General features: G+C 44.7%; 1 protein-coding gene across 1 annotated transcript in view; it reads left to right on the top strand.

Annotated features, from left to right (window-relative positions):
• IL1RAPL2 (interleukin 1 receptor accessory protein like 2) overlaps positions 1 to 13,672 on the top strand; it is a 737,235-nt gene that overhangs the window by 124,300 nt on the left and 599,263 nt on the right. The gene's annotated exons all lie outside the window — the stretch shown is intronic.

Raw genomic sequence — 13,672 nt, 5'->3', positions numbered from 1 at the left:
CAAAAATGCTAAAGGTGCTATCCAAGCTGCTGAAAGGTGCTATCCAAGGTCCTGAACCCATTTGGGGGATAGGGTTTATCACCCTGGATAGCACCGTTCAGCATCTTGGATAGCTCCATTAGGGTTTTGGCTGGTGGTAACTAAAACCCCGAAATGGAATCTCAGCTCCTCCGGAACTGGAGTCACCAGCTGCCACTGGCATGGGGAGAGAGAGAGAGAGAGAGAGAGAGAGAGAGTGTGTGTGTGTGTGTGTAAAAGGGCTTTAAGGTAGCAAAAGTGGATAAAGGCATAGTCCTATGTGTTGCGTGCATGTTAGCTGGAAGGCTTCTAAGTATCCAATATGATGCTGTGCTGCTGCTTGCAGTGTTAGAGGAGTGATGGACACAATTTTCTTCACTCTGCCCTCCGTTGTGGTTGTTTTTCTTGTAGATCGGCCTCTGAGCCCATCTAGCAGCGGAGGCTGGTGGCTCCAATGTCAGTGGGGCTGAGAATCCACTCTGGGTTTCAGCCAGAACCAGTCAGAACTCCAAAGGAGCTCTCCAAAGTGCTGAAAAAGGGTTCAGCACCTTGGGCAGCTCCTTCAGACTTCTGACAGGTTCTGACTGAAACTGTCTGCTGCCATCCAGCAGACGTGCCCTGGCAGGGACAGCACTGGGCCTGGAGAGGCCATAGGGATCTTCATAATCTGGCATATCCTCTCCCCTCCCTGTACTGCCCCACACAACACCTCCTTTCAGACCACTCCAAGGTTCTCCAAGGCTGCTTTTGTGACCTCATAATGCACTCAACACCGTTCTTTCCATGGCTTTCAATGTCCCCCTTCTGAGATCACAGCAGTGTCCATGGTCTTGCAGGGAGGATCCTGAAGAATCCCATGGACCCTGGGACACTCTCCAGGGATCATAGGATTGCTCTCAAAGTGATATGTAAATTGGCAGGCAAGTGGGAAACTTATCCTTATTTTGAGGCCCTTATCCTTAAATGGAGGGATGTCTGTCACTGGTAAATCTGGCTGTTTTGGGGCTTGCCAGATTTCAGCAGCACGCCCAACTCAGCTTGAATTTGTGAGCCAAGCTGCACATTTTTCCTGAATTCCAGGGACATTTTCCATTTTTTTTTTTTTATTTTGCAGAAATAGACAATTTTGCAAATTTCGGCTGCGATTTGGCAAAATAGGTTTTCCTCCCAGGATCTAATGATAGTGATCTTTAGCAGCAACCCCCTTGTATTTAAACTAGAGCAACAGGCAGCAGAGGTTGCTGGAAGCAATGTCTTATAACCTGGAAAGTTTCCTGGTTTGGCTGGAACTGTAAACTCATTTGGATTTATTCTGTGAGCTGAGCCCAAGGCTGATTGGGTCTTTTGTTGTGATGTCCATAAATTGATTCTGGTCAAGGAACTATGTTGTAATCTGTTATCTGTGGACCTTTATTGGGACTGTAAAGGCTTATAGCTAATTACTGGAATTACTGCAATAAAGGTTTTACTGGGACTTGTGCCTCTGCATCAGGAAGTCGGGCTTTGACACTTAGGATGAATACACCCAACCTATGTTCTCTGTGCATCACTTTGGGCTTGCCAATTGATATGACTATGGAGAGAGAGAGAAAGCGAGAGTGAGAGAGCCTTCTGCACTTCCATTTTATGGCCAACCCTATGGCTGAATACCTAGTTGTTGCTCAGAGAGCCGTAAAACATTCCCATGAAATTGTAAATTTAAATTCAGTTGGATTGCTCTGCATGTGATGTTCCTAAAAGCTTTACCTGCCCTTAAATTTCATATTCTTATTCAAAGTAGGAATGCTAGAGAAATTCGAGACGGACTAAAATGAGCTCAGATTTCTAAGAATCTGACCTGCAGAATCCACTGCGGAGCAACCCCCTCAGGCCACGCAGAGTCTGTGGACTTCTGGATGATTTTTTTTTTACTTTCCTGAAATTTATGCATATAGATTCATAAGAAAATACGTAAGTTTCTGCTGAGGAAACATTGAATGGAATGGGTGACAATATGCGACATGTTATGTACTAAGGTAAATTATGTAAATACCTACGTAAAAACTTACGAAATTATTTGCGTATTTTTCTGCACAATAAAATTTTTTTTTGCATCTGTCTGTGGGTGGATGATGGAACAAAAGATACTTGACAATCCATGAAACATAGACGGAGCAGATTTTACACAGTCCATACATCCCTAATTCAAAGACAGGAATAGTTTTTTTTTTTTAAATGAAGATACTAAGAATAAACCACTCGATGACTCTCATCAAATCTGCTATCCTAAAAGGGTGCCTACCCTTCCACCTGCTCTCCTTTTTATCTTGTCAGCTTGTATGTCTGGTACATAGCCATTAATTTACCAATTTTGAAAGGATTTTTATCTAATAAAAAGAGCAGCACCTAAGAGCCCACACTTCATTTCAGACACAAAGATGTAGTTATGACAACATAATCTCAAGCGTCTGCAATAGAGCTTAGGGGTTTGCTCAAGAGGAACCAAAATGAAACCCTCTATAGAAGCCAGGAATCTAGAAGCTCTTTGCATGCCGCAATATATCAGCTACCATTTTGCTTTTTGTTGTTGTCATTAGATGGAGAGGCATTTGCAAAGGCTCTCTCTCTCTCTCTCTCTCCCCCCCTCCCCCCTGCCCCCACAAGCTCTCTTTCTGTCAGCTTCTGAGGGATTAATGTGCAGAATTTCTGTATCTGCTTGTAGAGAAAGCAGACTGCTCCTGTCTTGATTCACAGTGAATACAAGATGGTATAAACTGAGGGCCAGAATGCATTTTGCACTTGCCACTAGGGTGTGCATTCATTTTCAAATGAATGAAAAATTGAATTGAATGGGGCCTATTTGGCTGAACTTTAATTTGTTCCAAAACAAATGTAGTGATTAATAAATGGGTACCATTTTTGGTATTCCGTTCTGTGAAGGTTTGAGGCCTACAGAGACAAGGAAAAAGGTTAGGCCTAGCAGTCTGGAGTTTTTTGTTGGGAGAGGGTATCCCTGAGAGGAGTAGTTTCATTTCCCCAGTTAAGTTTCATTTCTTTGGGTTTGAGGGACTACCTTTGGTTGGGGAGGAAGGTATAAAAGGAGAGAGTCAGAAAGGCCAGAGCAGTTAGAGCAGAGTCAGTAACAGCAGAGCTTGTAGAGGGAGCAGGAAGAAGCAGCCTGGAAAAGTCCAGGGACAGCTAGGGTAAAGGAATTTGCATTTTGCAACTTTTATTTTCTTTTAATGTCTTTTGTATCACTCAGCTCTATTGTATAAATACCTTTACTTGTGATTTGCTTGCTGTAATTTACCAGTAAACTGTTGTGGTTAAACCCTGTGTCTAGAGCATCAATCACCCCACACCTACAGCCTAAACCCCACATTATTGGGAAGGGGAAAGTAAAAGAAGGAAGGTGGGACTCTTAAGGAGGCAAGAGATCCTTACAGAGTTGTTCAGGGGACCCAGGTCATAAGGGGAATCCTGACACAGTCATACTAATTTGAGAGTGAAGGGGTTTTTCCTTTATCCAATGGTGGCAATTACAGCAGAGCTGATTTTGGTTGCTGCTCCTGTGAAAGTTTGGCTCAGTTAATCCTGAATGAAGCTCAGGATCAGCATCAGACATTGTCAGGCATCCACAGGGAGCAACTGCCACTCCCTGGAGCTTCCTGTTCCTCCAGCTGTCCTCCTCCTTGCTGCTGCTCCTGTCCACCTGCCTTCTGATCATGCAAGCAATGACACTTGAGGTCAGAAGGGAGGAGGTTGAGCAACAGCATCCATTTGCCTTGCGCTCTGGGCATTGGGCCCAGAGGGAGGAGAGGGCAAGTGAGTGGACAGAGGTGTCTTGGAGAGGAGGAGAAGGCTCACTTAGGGCACCTTGCCCAAGCCCCCCTTCCAAATCTGCAACCAGCTCTGATGACACTATATGGTTAGTTTCTTCTGATGGATGGAAGAAGCAAAGGACTAAAAGAGTTTGACTGGAAGGAGTAGGGGCCAAGCCCATAGTTCCCTTGCACAGTATTAAAATATATTGAGCTGGATCTGATGGTTTACTTTTACAAATGGAAGAAGACCTGATTGTGTTGGAGCCTTTGAGCTAGTGAAAAGCTGTGCTAATGGAAGAAGAGTGGAGGTGATTTTCACAAAGTCCCCTTGCAGCTGCCCATGCCACCTTCCACACTGTTCTAGATGGTCCTCCAACTCTCTGGAGTAGGTGGGTGGTGGTGAATGGGGCTTCAGGGAGAAGGGGGAATTGGCTAAAATCCCTTTCCCTCCTCTGCCATTAGTGGCGGTGTCTACTGGACCAAAAGCTCCTCCATGAATGGAAGGACACAATTGGATTCATCCCATTTGGCTGGGTCAACCATTGCACCTGGAATTCTTTTATGTATTTATTTTTATTTATTTGTTACTACATCTATATCCTGACTTTTTTCCTCCAAGGAATCCAAGGTGGCTAACGTGATCCCCCTGCTCTCCATTTTATCCTCCCAGAAACCCTGTGAGGTAGGTTAGGCTGAGAGTCGGGGACTGGCTCAAAATCATCCAGTGAGCTTCATAGTAAAGTGGGGACTAGAACCCTGATCTCTTGAGCCCCAGTGCATCACTCTAACCACTACACCACACTGTATTTGTGGGTGACAAAATGTGTGTGTGTGTGCATGGTAAATATTATCTAGCCCTCCCCAACAATCTCCATCAGTTTGGAGGGGGGACCTCTAAAAGAAAATGTCCAGAAAATTCTTTTCTGAATTTTTTTTGGCTCAGCTCTACTACATACTAGGATGCTAGAAAGCCCTCTTGTGTAGAAAGTTGGGGGAAATGATAGCTTCAGCTAAGGATTATGTGTTTTGGCTTTGCATTTTCCTCTTTCTGTGCATGCATGTGTGCAATGTGTATTCACGCTAACAGCGTGTGGAGGCTGGAGCCTTTCTGAAGTCCAGATAACTGTCAAGCAGTTAAACGCAGCTTAGCAGTAATGGTTGTACAGAGATAACAACAACAAAATAATAGGAATTCTATAGAAAGCAGCCTATGCTTTGTAGGAGCATCTTTTGAAATGTGACAGGGTGGCAGCAGCTGAATGTGCTTGTCAGCTTACACTTCCAAATTGTTTGAAATTAGCCGAGTGTTTGGTTCTGAGCTCAATCCCTCTGCCCATTCATCAGGGCTGGCGGTTGCCAATTAGCACCTCTGCTAATTCTGACACATTGGTTGACATTGGGCTCCAGAAATGCTGCAGGCTTGCCAGTGCCTCGGCATTCATCCTTCTGTAGTTCTCCCAGGAGTTTGTCACTCTGATGTCTCTGCATGCCAGAGACAATACCCTGCAGGCTGATTTTCGGGCAAGCCAATTGCAAACATTACAAGCATGTAAATCCAGCCTCTGTTTCTTCTTCCACAGTATCAGTTTGATCATATGTATTCAGTTTGGCTTAGTGTATTCATAGAATCATAGGGTCGGAAAGGGCCTACAAGACCATCGAGTCCAACCCCCTGCTCAGTGCAGGAAGCCTGATTCCCAGGCGGTTTCCCACCCAAGTACTAACCAGGGCTGACACTGCTTAGCTTCTGAGATCGGACAAGATCAGGCACACATAAGCTCCCTCCATTCTATTGCTGCTGCATGGGTCTGCTTTGTTTTTAGCATGGGGCTTTTGATTCCCATCAATAAAAGATAGAGGGGGTGAACTGGCTAGAATGCTGGTCATGGTTGTGGACTGGCGAGACCTGGAGGCAAATCTCTGCTCATCCAAGAAACCTCCCTTGGTACCTTAGATGAGTCATAGCCCCTCTGTCAGGATCCAGCAGGGTTTGAAGCAAAAGGTGTGGTCCAGCCAGGCTGGTGATTGGCAGGGCTGGCCCAAAACACTTTGCTGACTGAGGTGGAGGATAAAATGTACCCCACATACAGAAGCCAACCAGAGTGAGAGCTGGGTCTTGCTTCAACACTGGTGATGGGACAGCATCCTCCACTAAACCTGAAGACAGCATGGTATCCTAGGAGGGACAAGGCAGGCTGCAGAGTACCCATAGCTCTATCACTGCTGCCCCTCTAAAGCATCTGCTGCCCAGTGCAGCAGCTTCACTTTGCCTAATCATAGGACCTACCATTGCCTAATAATAGCACCAGGAACCCTGGTGGCTGGGTTCCAAGGCAGGTAGATGGAGAACTAATGGGCCTGAGGCAAAAGATGCAGTCAGAGTTGGGCTTGTGGACAGACACCACACGAGGTGAGGTGAGTCTCTGTTCAGCACCTCCTCTCATAGACAGTTTCTCCCAACTGGATCACAAAACCTGGCAGATAACTCATATAGCAGGAGTGGGGAATCTCTTTCAGCCTGAGGGTTGAATTCAATTGGGGATAAGTTTTGGGGGGCCACAGTCCAGTGGTGAGTGGGGCTGGAGGCAAAATGGGTGGGGTCAAAAATAAAATAAAATTCAGTGTTTTGTCGCTTAAAGCTCTTACTTCCAGTAAACAAGTTTTAGGAGAGGCATTCCTAAAGAGCCAGTGTAGTGTAGTGGTGAGAGTGACAGACTAGGAGCCGGGAGATCCAGGTTCTAGTCCCCACTTGGCCATGGAAGCTCACTGGGTGACTTTGGGCCAGTCACAGACTCTCAGCCCAACCTACCTCACAGGGTTGTTGTTGTGAGGATACAATGGAGAGGAGGAGGATAATGTAAGCCGCCTTGGGTTCCTTGCAAAAGGAAAAAAGGCGGGATATAAATGCAATAATAAATAAAAATAAATAAATAAATTCCAACCTTTTAGAATGGGGAAAAAGATGCACACAAGCCAGAAAACTACCAAACAATTGGAGGTTGGGGAAAAGGGTGAGGCCAGGGGAAGGGGGCATGACTTTCTGGGGAATCCCAAAGGGTTGGATTGAGACCCTAAGAGGAACAGATTTGGCCTTCAGGCCTGAGGTTCTCCATCCACCTGCCTTGGAACCCAACCACCAGGGCCGACCCTACCATTAGGCAAAGAGAAGCAGTAGGATTTCTATTGGTGCCACAGGCTACTGGATTCCTTTTAGGCTGAGTGCTTGGAGTTTCCCTACCTTTTGCTTTCAAGGAACAAGCCAGTCAGTTTCTCTTACTATAACTTGCTCAATTGCACAGAGAATAAAGTTCCTGGTCCCTGCTGACAGATTCTCTGGAGCCTGCTAGTGCCTTGTGCATGCACATACAAAGCAAAACCTACCCCACTGAGATCTTGTTAAGATATGGTGGGATAATGCCATGTACCCAACCTGTAGCTCCTTGCAGGAACATTGTGATACACATCTGTTAAAATAAAATATGGTGATGCTTTAGAATGCACTATCCCCCTCCTGTGTAGTAGTAGTAGTAGTAGTTGTCACTATCTCTGTTTAAATATTCATCTTCCTGTATAAAAAAGAAGTTAGAATGAAAGTTTTTACCCTGCTCTAATTCTGCATTTTCCATCAAGAGCCCGACCCTGCTAAACACGGATCTCTTCTTGCAAGGGGAGGAAGGGCTTTAGCTCAGTGGTACAGCACATGCTTTGCATGCGTCCTGTTCCAGCCAGGCTCTGAGCTCACAGGGAAAGCTGACTGACGAAGTGGTACCTACTGGTAAGGCTGAGTCACATCTGGTAAGGATGTGACTCAGTCACAGGAAGTACAGCAGAGTTTGGCTTGCACAAGGCAGAGTCTGTCAGGACTCAGGACCTTGGACAGAGCACTGTGAGAAAGCTGGCTGGAATGTTCTCATCCACTGAAAGGCAGCTGTTGTTTCAGCAAAGAGGCCTTCTGAAGGTTGCCAAGAAAGACTCATCCTGCTGTTGGTCCTGTTCCCCCTGAAGAGCTTCTGTGCCGTTAAAGGGCCATTGCCTTATTGTGCAGCCATTGTCTCCTATGTCATGGCGGGGGTGACTGAGTCTGCCCTGGAGTGAGGCTTCTGAATCCCAAGAGACCAGTAAAGCAGTAAAGCCTCTGGCCCAAAAGGTGTGTGTGTGTGTGTGTGTGTGTGTGTGTGCAGTAACTCTTCGGAAAGCACCCCCTCCCCATCTATGTCCTCCTCTGTGCTTCAGTGAGGGTCAAGGCCAGGAACATGACACAACCCCTACGCTATACCAGCTCATTTAGTTATGCCTGGGGTGATAGGGTGGTTTTGACTATGCTGTCAATGAAGGAAAGGCCCATTAATAGTGCCCCAACTGTGACCATTCCTGAGTCAGTCTGATCTGGCAACAGTGATCCGCATCTCGGTTAAACCACGGTTAGACGATTGCAATGTGCTTTACATGGGGCTACACTTGAAGAGTGCCTGGAATCTTCAGTCAGTGCAAAATGCAGCAAATAGGTGGCTAACATGCACATGGAATCATGGTCACATCACCGCAGTACTGAAAGATCCACACTGGTTGCACATACCTTTGTAGTCTGTACAGTCTGAAGCCTTGGGAGATCAGTAGGCTGCTGGACAGAGTTATATGCTTGCCCCCTTGCCCCTGCTATGGGGCAGAGCCCTACTTCAGGGGACTATAGTGATGCACCATGTCAGCTGTTGTGCTTAGGGGTGTCACCAGGCATGCTTTCATTCAGATGGGGCAGGCATTATATGTCCAACTCTGATTGTTGTGCACAATTGCTTGCCTTCGCTGTATCAGACTAGGGGCTAGTCCAACCCATGCAAAGCTGGATCCATTTGCCAGTGAATAAATAAACAAACAGTTGGCTTATTTTAAAGCAGCTCTGTGATTCTGAAGCACTTGGATCATTCTTTCCCCACCCCCACCCTATAGCACTGACTGATAGCCACATTTTACTCGGACCCAGAATCCCTGATCAGATATGCCATTATCTAGGATACATTTGGAAAATGCAAGCCACTTAGAAGAGAGAAATCAGACTTGGGCCTTAGGCAGGCCTCCGGGAGTGGCATATTGTCCCAGTCTACCCAGAGTTTACATTGGCTTTCTGCAGCCCTTCTGGGGACAGTCCAGGGGGTTTCATCTTGAGTCTTGTCTTGTAAAAATAGAGTGGGTGCATCAGACCCAGAGGCCCCAAGCAGTAATCAAAAGACAGCCTCACACAGAGCAGATTGCAGTAGTCTAGCCTAGAGGTTTGTGAAGGCCTTAGTCAGTGGTTAATTTTCTCTCTCCTGGATTTTCTCTTTGTGTACTGAACCTGGCTGAAGGGAAGGTTGGTGCTTTATATCAGAGCTCTCTTCATCTTAAATAATTTATGATGTTCTATTATTTCTGGTTTTATGTGTTCAGCCTATTTTTCATTTATATATATATATATATATATATATATATATATATATATATATATATATGAATGAGAGGGAGAGAGAGAGAGAGAGAGAGAGAGAAGAACTGGGATAAAGCAAGGGAAAAGGAGTTCAAACACCATATCAAAGGGTAAAAAGAAGATCCAGTTCCGATGTCTTGAGGTCAAAACTTGCATTGATTTTTGGTAGGACTGTTGCATGCACTTTTCCATAGTGGTGTCATGTGAGTATGCTGTTGTTTACATGGGAATTGTGTTTCCCATGATGAATGTGTGAACTGTGAATGGCAGATGCATGTTCTTAAATGGTTGTGTACCTGTGTCAAGGACATGTTGCTGAATGAGGGCTCCCAGATGTGCAAAACAGATAATTCAGATGGATGTTTGCCATTCACACTGTCCACTGTGGGTGGAGTTAAGGATGTAATGCACTAAAAAAGACATATTGGCAACCAAGGATTCCCCTTTCCCAACTTATGCAAGGTTCCCTCCATAGCTTTGTAGCTGGGGGACAGAGTGGGAGGGAGTAAATGATATGAATGAAACAGAGTAGGGCCAGTGAGGGACCATGGCCTGTTTAGAGGGGGCATGACTTGGCTAGCATTCTGAGGTCTGGACTGAAAAGCCTGGAGGTTTGCATTTGGCCCCTATGTGCATGGTGGAGGTCCCCTCCCCTGATTTACAAAGAATAGCAGGGAGCAGGAAAAGCTTGGCCAACGTCTCCCATTTTCAAGCGAGCCACCTCCACTGCTCTGCAAGTTATCTTGTCCTGGCCTCTGCGGTGTCTCCCCCCCACCGCCCTGGGGATGGGGTAGCAGGCAAAAAAAGGAATGAAGCCCTTTAAGCAATCCTCAAAAACATCCCATGCAGGTCATCAAGTGTCTGATTAATTTCTGGGGTGAGCACAAGGCTGATCTCCCATCTCTACCCACTGAAGCTTTGGGGGAGGAGATCAGCCTTGTGCTCACCCCAGAAATTAATCAGTTTTGGGGGAGGAGGGTATAAAAAGAGAGCGAGAGAGCCAGTAAGATAAGAGACAGAGAGATCAGAGCCTGAAGAGGGAGCAGGAACAAGCAGCCCGGAGAAATCTAAATGCAGCTAGGGTAAAGGAACTTGTGTTTAGCAACTTTTCTTTTCTCTTAAGGCCTTTTGTATCACTCAGCTCTATTGTGTAAATACCTATAGTTGTCATTGTTGGCTTTAAATTTACCATTAAGCTGTTGTGGTTAAACCCAAAGTGGTGTGCCAATCACCCCACAGCTACAGCCTAAACCCCACATTCTTGGGAAGGGGAAGATAAAAGAAGGAAAGTGGGACTCTTAAGGAGGCAAGAGAACCTTAAGGAGTTGCTCAGGGGGTCCAGGTCATAAGGAGAACCCTGACAGGGATGCTTTCTGAAGTCAGAGCAAAAGACAAGGCAATTTGTGATCAAAGTATCACAAAGGGTTATACTGGGTGAAAATGAAATTAAGGCTGTCAGTTCCTGAATGTGGGTAATAACACCACCTTTGAGCTTTCTGTGTGGGCAAAATGTTACAATGACAGCCATTTCCTTTCCCCTCTCCTCTTTAAATAGCTCTTGATCCCTCTTCAGCATGAAACTCCTGGTTGCTTTTGTGTTACAGCCTAATCTGACTTTCATTTTGGTTGAAAACCAGTCTTTCCTTCTTTTTATGATTATCACTTTACCATGGCAGATGAGATATTATCTGTACCGAGATGGCAACTCTTCATTGTGCAGGGTATATTGCCAATATGACAGCCCTGCATCTTCAATGTCGGTTCCACGGCTCCAGAGTTGTAGTAGATTTACAGATTCTATTAAACCTCGATTGAACAGTTCTTAATCTGGTCAGAGGAAGGGGAGGAAAAAAAAAATGCTACAAGCAGCACATTTTATCCCTCACCTTTAGTATTGGAATGAATTTTGGCAAGGTTGTACAATTGCATTAGACATATTCGAATATCAGGTAAGGGTTGTTTTTAAGAGTCTCAGATGCCCAAGGATGGATGGATCTGTCAATTTTGGTTTCTCTGAGTTTGAGTTTCTCATTTTTTTCCATCTTAAATTCCTTCAATCCCATTTCCATGTTTCCAACTTCAAAAAGAAGTCAGCGCAAAAATTCATATGCATTGTCGTATGCGTGGTCACCCAATATACACATACTTATAAGTGGTTTTCCTTAACATAATGCCCCTTTGTACTCCCCCCGCACTAATATGAATATACTTTTCATGAAAAGATCAATTTTTCTATGAATTTCCCCCTAATATATGCATCTTTTGGAGAATAGCATCAAAAGTTTTTGAGAAGTGCAAATACCAAAGGATGATTGCATTTTGGTTCCTAGACTGATTTGGGAAGTGTGAATTTGGTAAGTTCTGATTAAAATGCAAACTAAATGGAATTCTTCCCCATCCCTAGAAATGTCCATGCTACAAAACCTGGGGATGAATCTTTTTTACCCCTCTTCCTATCTTTTCCTACATACATGTTTCTTTGAGTTCAAAGGTTGGTGCCCGTTGAGTCTGGGGAAGGACTGTATTCTTTGGGTCAAGATAAGAATGTTGGAAGGTGTAATAGCTACCTTGGGAAACAGCCCTGGACAAATGTGTACAATTAGAATGGAGGTAGTCTGGGAACTTGTTTGCAGAACTGAGTTGGAACTGTTATTGTAACCCTACCAGTTCACTGTGATCAACATTTAGGGCCCTCCTCAGAGTGCCTTTTCTGAGGGAGGTTCAGAGAACAGCAACAAGGGAGAGGACCTTTTCAGTGATGCCCCCCAATTCTCACTTTCTCCAGTGAGGCGTACCTGGTACCAATATTGCTATCTGTTCAGTTCCAGGTCAGAATTTTCCTCTACTTTGAGGCATTTGAAGAAATGTGATGGGCTTTTAATGCATCAGTTGTTTGGGTTATGGTCTGTATTGATGTTTCAGTTGTTTTATTATGTTTTGTTATTTTTAATGGAAATCATGTTTGGCTGTTTTATATTTTGTATGTTTTAATAATTTTGGTGTAAGTCGGCTTAGGTCTTTTAAAAGAGAAAGACTACTAAGAAATTCCATTAATCATCATCACCTGGGATAGGGACAGTATTCTTTCTTTTCCCATTCAGCAGTGCTTCTGAAATTGTGGGGGAAGTGCCTCGAAAGGGAGCACAAAACCCTTGGGAAAGGGTAGGATGACTTAATTATGCAAGAGGTGGAGAAGGTAGATAGAGAGGAATTTTCCTTCCTCTCTTATAAGACTGAACCTCAAGGTCATCCAGTGATTAGCAGGAGATTCAGGATGTACAAAATGAAGTCCTTCTTTGCACAGGACATAATCAATATATTTGTATTGTGTTTTGTGTTGTATCCTATTTCTATCAATTGTGTTTGCCATTGAATCTATTTGTATCCAGGTGCAATGTGTTTTTATTCTTTAAGCTTTTTCATCTTTGTAATTCACCCAGAGAACTTCAGCTATTGGACAGATTAAAAATATCCATCCATCCATCCATCCATCCATTGATCAATCAGTGGAACTCACTTCCACAAGATGTGATGGCCAACACCTAGAAATTGAGGAAAACAACAGAATGGGAAAGACTAGAGATCTCTTCAAGAAAATCCGAGATCTCAAGGGAACGTTTTGTGCAAAGACGGGCATGATAAAGGACAAAGAAGGCAGGGACCTAACAGAACCAGATGAGGTTAAGAAGAGGTGGAAAGAATACACAGAAGACAGGAAAGATCTTAATGTCCCTGATAGCCATGATAGTGCGGTCACTGAACTTGAGCTGGACATCCACGAGAGTGAAGTCAAGTGGGCCTTCGGAAGCATTACTAACAACAAAGCTAGCGGAGATGACAGTCTTCCAGCTGAGCTATTTAAAATCCTAAAAGATGATGCTGTTAAAGTGCTGCACTCAATATGCCAACCAATTTGGAACACTCAGCAGTGGCCACAAGACTGGAAAAGGTCAGTTTACATTCCAGTTCCAAAGAAGGGCAACGCCAAAGAGTGTTCAAACTACCGTACGATTGCGCTCATTTCACATGCCAGCAAGGTGATGCTCAAAATCCTACAAGCTAGGCTTCACCAGTATGCAAACCAAGAACTACCGGAAGTACAAGCTGGGTTTCGAAGAGGCAGAGGAACTTGCGAACTTTCGCTGGATCATGGAGAAAGCAAGAGAATTCCAGAAAATGGTCTATTTCTGCTTCATTGACTATGCTAAAGCCTTTGATTGTGTGGATCACAACAAACTGGCAAATTCTTAAAGATATGGGAGTACCAGACCACCTTACCTGTCTCCTGAGAAACCTGTACGAGGGTCAATCAGCAACAGTCAGAACCAGACATGGAACAACCGATTGGTTCAAAATTGGGAAAGGGGTACGACAAGGCTGCATATTGTCG

The sequence above is a fragment of the Heloderma suspectum genome, chromosome 9 (genome assembly GCF_057233095.1).
Source record: "Heloderma suspectum isolate Gila_16-S chromosome 9, 16-S_ref, whole genome shotgun sequence".
In the NCBI taxonomy this organism is placed as follows: Eukaryota; Metazoa; Chordata; class Lepidosauria; order Squamata; family Helodermatidae; genus Heloderma; species Heloderma suspectum.
Note: the sequence above shows the minus strand (reverse complement) of the source record. Positions and strands in the feature narration are given on the sequence as shown.